This window comes from Carlito syrichta, unplaced genomic scaffold, assembly GCF_000164805.1.
Source record: "Carlito syrichta isolate Samal-C Ts95f unplaced genomic scaffold, Tarsius_syrichta-2.0.1 Scaffold315198, whole genome shotgun sequence".
Lineage (NCBI taxonomy): Eukaryota > Metazoa > Chordata > Mammalia > Primates > Tarsiidae > Carlito > Carlito syrichta.
In genome coordinates, this window is record NW_007259294.1 from 1,112,022 (window position 1) to 1,118,035 (window position 6,014).

Consider the following 6,014-nt stretch of genomic DNA (forward strand, 5'->3'; position numbering starts at 1 on the left):
GGGCGACAGAGTGTGACTCCAACTCAAAAAAAAAAAAAAAAGTAGCTTAGGTTGACACAAATCCCTAGGGAAATCTTGAGTTTGGGGGCAGGGAGGGGAGATGGGAAATGTACATAAATGACCTGGTTACAAATTCATGGCTTTCTCGCAAAGAAAAGGGTTGGCCAGGAAAACTGTCAGGAATAGCCTGTTTCTTTCTCAGAACAAATCCCCAGCACAAGTCTCTATTCTTTTGAAGACTAAAAATAAATTCGGAATTAATCACAACAGAAAAGGAACAGTCTCTTCAATGACTATAATTAGCTCTCTGTTTATTAATGAAGACTCCAATAATTAGGCTCATCTGAGTCCCAAGTGTTTTGCTTGCTAATTACACACCTAGGCCAAGTGGCTTCAACTCTCTAAACCTCAATTTCCTCATCTGCAGGACAGGAGCGGTGGTACCTGTTTTGCAAGGCCGGGGAAGGGAATTTGGGAGGCCTCTGGGAAATGTGCTTGGTCAGGGGTCCAGCTCTATTGAATGTACAGAGTTTCTTGTGCAAAGAGCTGGCTTCGGACCAGAAGAAACTTCACTCCCTAGATTGAGAAGCCAGAGTGGTCTATGGAAACTTCCAGTCCTGGTAACTTAAAGAGGTAGAGGTAGCGCTTATTGACACACTGGTTAATAAAAATTCCTTCCAGAGCCTTCAGGTGATAGAACTCACATTTGCATTCCTCTGAGCTTCCGCAATAGGACCTCCCTGTTGGGCAAAGACCCATTTCCCAAGCCTTCCCATGGTCATCTGAAGGTTGGAGCCTGAGAAGCAGGTATTAGTCCACATGGGCCCAAGGGGCAGCCTAGAGACTGGGCGGAAAGGGGTTCATCAGAACCATCTTGGAAACTAAAGGGCATATGACAGGGGTATTCAGAATTGATGGGTATTCAGAATTGATGAAGATAATATAAGGAAGCCCTTCCATTCCTGGAGGCCAGTATCGGATACTTTAGGAATCTGGAATTCAGTGACAACAAAGCAAAAGGAATTTTGAACTAGCAAGGCAAGAAATGCATACAATGTTGTTAATTGTTGAAGAAGGCAGTGGGGACGTGGGGATTACATTTTCTCTACTTTTTTATAGGTTTGAAATTTTCCATAATTACCTGTGCTTATTCCACATATGTAACTCTTCTGAAAGAACTTCAGAATCTCAGTTAGAGCTTATTAACTCAATTTTCAAACAATTCTAACTGTCTAATATAGTTTGTCAGTTCATAATATCAGAGTATTATTTTTTTATTCAGAGTATCTTTTTTTTTTTTTGAGTTGGAGTCTCACTCTGTCGCCCAGGCTGAAGTGCAATGGCACACTCATGGCCACCTCAGTCTTGACCTGCTGGACTCAGGCAATCCTTCTACTTCAGCCTTCCAAGTAGCTGGAACTACAGGTGTACACCACCAGGTCAGGCTAATTTTTTGACTGATTATAGAGATGAGGTCTTGCCAAGTTGCCCAGGCTGGTCTTGAACCCCTGAACTTAGGCAATCCTCTCATCTCTGCCTCCCAAAGGGCTGGATTACAGGCATGAACCACCGCGCCTGGCCGTAAAAATCTTTATTGGCTTTTATTTGTGATTCTGCTGAGCAGAGGTTGGTTTTACAAACAGGAAAGAGCTGAGGAAAACAGAAACAAAAAGTGGATTGGTTATTTCAAAGTCAAAAGCTAAAACACAGGCTTATCTTTATCATGTTGGCTAAAACTGACTTGTTTGGGAATTTGGCTATCATCTCTCTCTCTCTTGATTTCTCAAATGGTAAAATAAACAACTTAGTTTTGGCTTGGTAGCATGGAACTTTAGTGTGACTGATTCCATCTTGGTTTGGTCTGTTGGGCCTAGTACAGTAGGATCTCAGATCGAACCAATGACCTCCTCTACATTTTATTTACCATGCGTAAAAGGAACAATTTTGATTATTAAACAAGTTTGTTTGTGTGGAACAACTCATTTTCTAGCTAAAATAAAATGAGATGGTTGTTAATATTGGTCACCTGGGGGAAGAGGCAGAGAATGGAGGGGGTGGGTGGGAGGAGAATTAACTTTTCCTTATAAATCTTGGCACTGCTTCATTAGCTACAGTGAGCTCGTGCTACTTTTGCAATCTAAAAAAGATTAAAAAGGAATTAAGTATTCATCACAAGGAGACGATGAGCGTAGATTTTGTACCTGTGGCCCTTCACCAGGTTATTCAGAGGATCTAGATACTTTAGCCTATGGTGAGTTCTGCCTTCCGCCTGTGTCCTCTTTTCAGTGGTTGAAACTGCTGGCCTCCTGATATCCCTGTGGGGTGCCTTGGGACCTTGAACTCTGACCCCTGGCCTTGGTGAAAATCTTACAGAAGCCATTGTCTTATAGGAACAATTGGCTAGTGAGTTGGTAGTAGATGGAACCATGTAAAAATATGAATGCCAGATCATTTCAGTCTATACAGATAGTTTACCTTAATATTTTCTTTTCTTTTCTTTTTTTCTATGAGTTGGAGTCTCACTCTCTTGCCCAGGCTGGAGTGCAGTGGCACCCTCGCGACCACTGCAACCTCGACCTGCTAGGCTCAGGTGATCCTTCTGACTCAGCCTTCCAAATAGCTAGAACTACAGACGCACACTACCACGCACAGCTTATTTATTTATTTATTTATATTTATTTATTGTAAAGATGATATCTCACCAAGTTGCCCAGGCTGGTCTTGAACCCCTGAGCTTGGGCAATCCTCTTGCCCCGGCCTCCCAAAATGCTGGGATTATAGGCTTGAGCCACCATGCCCAGCCTTAGCTTAATATTTTCAATGCATTAGTGGTTCACCCCTATAATACCAGCACTATGGGAAGCTAAAGTGAGAGGACCGCCTGAGCCTAGGGGTTTGAGACCAGGCTGGGCAATATGGCAAGAGCTCGTCTCTACAATAAATTAAAAAATTAGCTGGGCATGGTGGTATGCGCCTGTGATTCTAGCTTCTTGGAAGACTGAGGCAGAAGAATCACCTGAGCCTGGCAGGTCGAGGCTACAGTGGCCATGAATGTGCCACTGCACTCCAGCCTGGGTGACAGAGGGAGACTCCAACTCAAAAAAAATTTTTTTTAATGCAACATTCCTATCTTCAGCTACCCCCAGGGAGTAAAGCAAGGCTCATGGAAACCTCTGATTCACCAGTTCCTGCCACGATCCTTACTGACCACCCACTCTACAGAGCTTTGCCCTAGGTTATGCTGGATGAGTGACATGCACCAGAATCACTGGAAGCTTGTGAAAAATTCACATACCTAGGCCCAACTCAGGAGATTTTGAAGTGAAGATGTCTGGAGTGTCTGCTTTACTTCCTTAAGTTTCCCAGGTGATTTCTATGCACAAACTTGGCTAAGAACCTTGGTGGAATGCAATGCTTCCCACACTTTGCTACATGTTAGACTCACCTGGAGATGTCAGAGTGTCTGGGAATGGGAGCCAGGCATCACCATTTTAAGAATATCTCTGACCGGGCTTGGTGGCTCAGCCTGTAATCTCAGCACTTTGGGAGGCCAAGACGAGTGGATTGCCTGAGCCCATGGGTTCGAGACCAGCCCGGACAACTTGGCGAGACTTTGTCTCTACAATAAATCAAAAATTAGCTGGTTATGGTAGTGTGCACCGGCTACTTGGAAGGCTGAGGGGAAAGGATCACCGGGATCCAGCAGGTCAACACTGGGGTAGCCATGAGTGTGCCACTGCACTCCAGCCTGGGTGACAGAGTGAGGAAATCACTGGCATAGTGAATGACAGAGTTTGCTTACCCTCCTCTCCAGAGGCAGGAGTCACCTGTAGCCTGGAACTGACTGTATCATCAGAGAGTAGAAATAGCACAGAGAGGGCAGTGAGCTGCCCATGTAGATGAGTCTGGCTAGGTCATGGGTCAAACTTACCTTTTTCTCTGGGGTTGGACTTGCTGCCTTTGCCCACCTGGCTGCCTGTCTCGAGAGATGAGACACCTGCTAAGCCTCCCTGCCAAAGCCCTTTTTGTTTCCTGGGCAGCCCCACCTTCTGATGCCCACTCTGTGAGGGATACACACTTGGGAGCTGCTTCCCCTGCCTGGGAGTGCAGCCCAGGACCCACCAGGGAGCATGTTGCCATGACGATAGCAGCATACTGCTCCCCAGCCCCCTCTGCCACTGCAAAGGCCCCGTGGAAAATCAGAACTCACAGGGGCTCTTCTGACTGCCTGGACTTCACCGGAAAGGGATGTGGGAGGTTTCTTCCCCTCCGTGCTTTGGTAAGATGAAGTAAATTAGGGAACAACACCCTCAAAACAAAAACTGAATTTTCCCAGTTTAGTGAGATACGTAAAGAAGATTTTCTTATAGCAAAGATTGTCTGCTGTCATTGTTGTCATGACGTTTGTCCAGAGAAAAATGATCAGGGACAGTAGGAAGGAGAAAGAGCCATGTCTTCAGGTGGACGAGGAAGGCAGGAACAGGGAGACAGGAGAGAAAGCATGGTGGTGGCATCAAAGGATGATTCTTAGAAAAGTGCATTTGCAGAGGATGAGACCAAGGGTTACCTGGAGCAGGGGTGGGTAGCCTAATAAAGAAATCCTGGAGGAATGCTGGTAGGGAATTTGGTCTAGAGGAGAAAATGGATCCAGTATAGAAAAGACTGATGAAGAGTACACTAGTTATCTATTGCTCTGGAACAGATTATCCCAAAATGTAGTGACTTAAAACAACAATACATCTTTCTTTAAAAAAAATTATGCTATTCTTGTTTATATTGATTTAAATTAATTAATTTTTAAGAAACAGAATGTGTTGCCCAGGCTGGTCTCCAACTCCTGGGCTCAAGTAATCCTCCCACCTCAGCTTCCACATTTGCTGGGACTATAGGCACACACGATTGCACCAGGCAGTATTTCTTATCTTGCACTTTCTATAAGGCTTCTGAGTCAGCGGCAGCTGATCTGGGTGCTTCTGGCTTGGGGTCTCAAGAGGTTTTAGTCAACACATCAGTCAGGGCTGCAGTCATCTGAAGGCTTGACTGGGACTGGAGATTTTTCCAAAATGGCATACACACGTGGCTGGCAAGCTAGTGTTGGCTGTGGGCAAGAGACTGGTTCCTCAACAAGGAGTTTTCCATAGAACTGCTTGAGTGTCCTTGTGACATGGCAGCTGGCATCCCACAGAGGGAATGATCCCAGAGCCCGTAAGACAGGGAGATACTATCTTTTATTTATATTTTTTTGAGTCAGAGTCTCACTCTCCATCGCTCAGGTTAGAGTGCAGTGGCATGCTCACAGCCACCCAGCACTGACCTGCTGGGCTCAGGCGATTCTTTCACCTCAGTCTTCCAAGTAGCTGGAACTATAGGTGCACGCTACCACACCAGGCTAATTTTTTAATTTATTGTAGAGATGAGGTCTCACCAAGTTGCTCAGGCTGTTCTCGAACCTGTGGGCTAAGACAATCCCCTCACCTCAGCCTTCCAAAGTGCTGGGATTACAGGCTTGAGCCACCGCACCCAGCCTTCTCATTTTATTTTATTTTGTTTTATTTGAAAAGTTCTATTGCCCAGGCTGAAGTGCAGTGGTGCAAGCATAGTTCACTGTCACGTTGAGCTCCTAGGCTCAAGTAGTCCTCCCACCTCAGCCTCCTGAGCAGCTGGAACTACAGGTATGTGGCACCCCACTCCTGGTTATTTATTTATTTATTTTTTTGAGTCAGAGTCTAACTCTGTTGCCCAGGCTGGAGTGCAGTGGCACAACTCATGGCCCCCACAGCCTTGACCTGCCAGGCTCAGGTGATTTTTCCACTTCAGCCTTCTAAGTAGCTGGAACTACAGGTGTGAGCCACTATGCCTGGCTAATTTTTTGATTTATGTAGAGGTCTTGTTATGTTGCCCAGGCTGGTCTTGAACCTGGACTCAGGCAAATCTTCTTGCCTCTGCCTCCCAAATTGCTGAGATTATAGGCATGAGCCACCATGCCCAGCTGAACTTTTTTTTTTTTTTTTTTT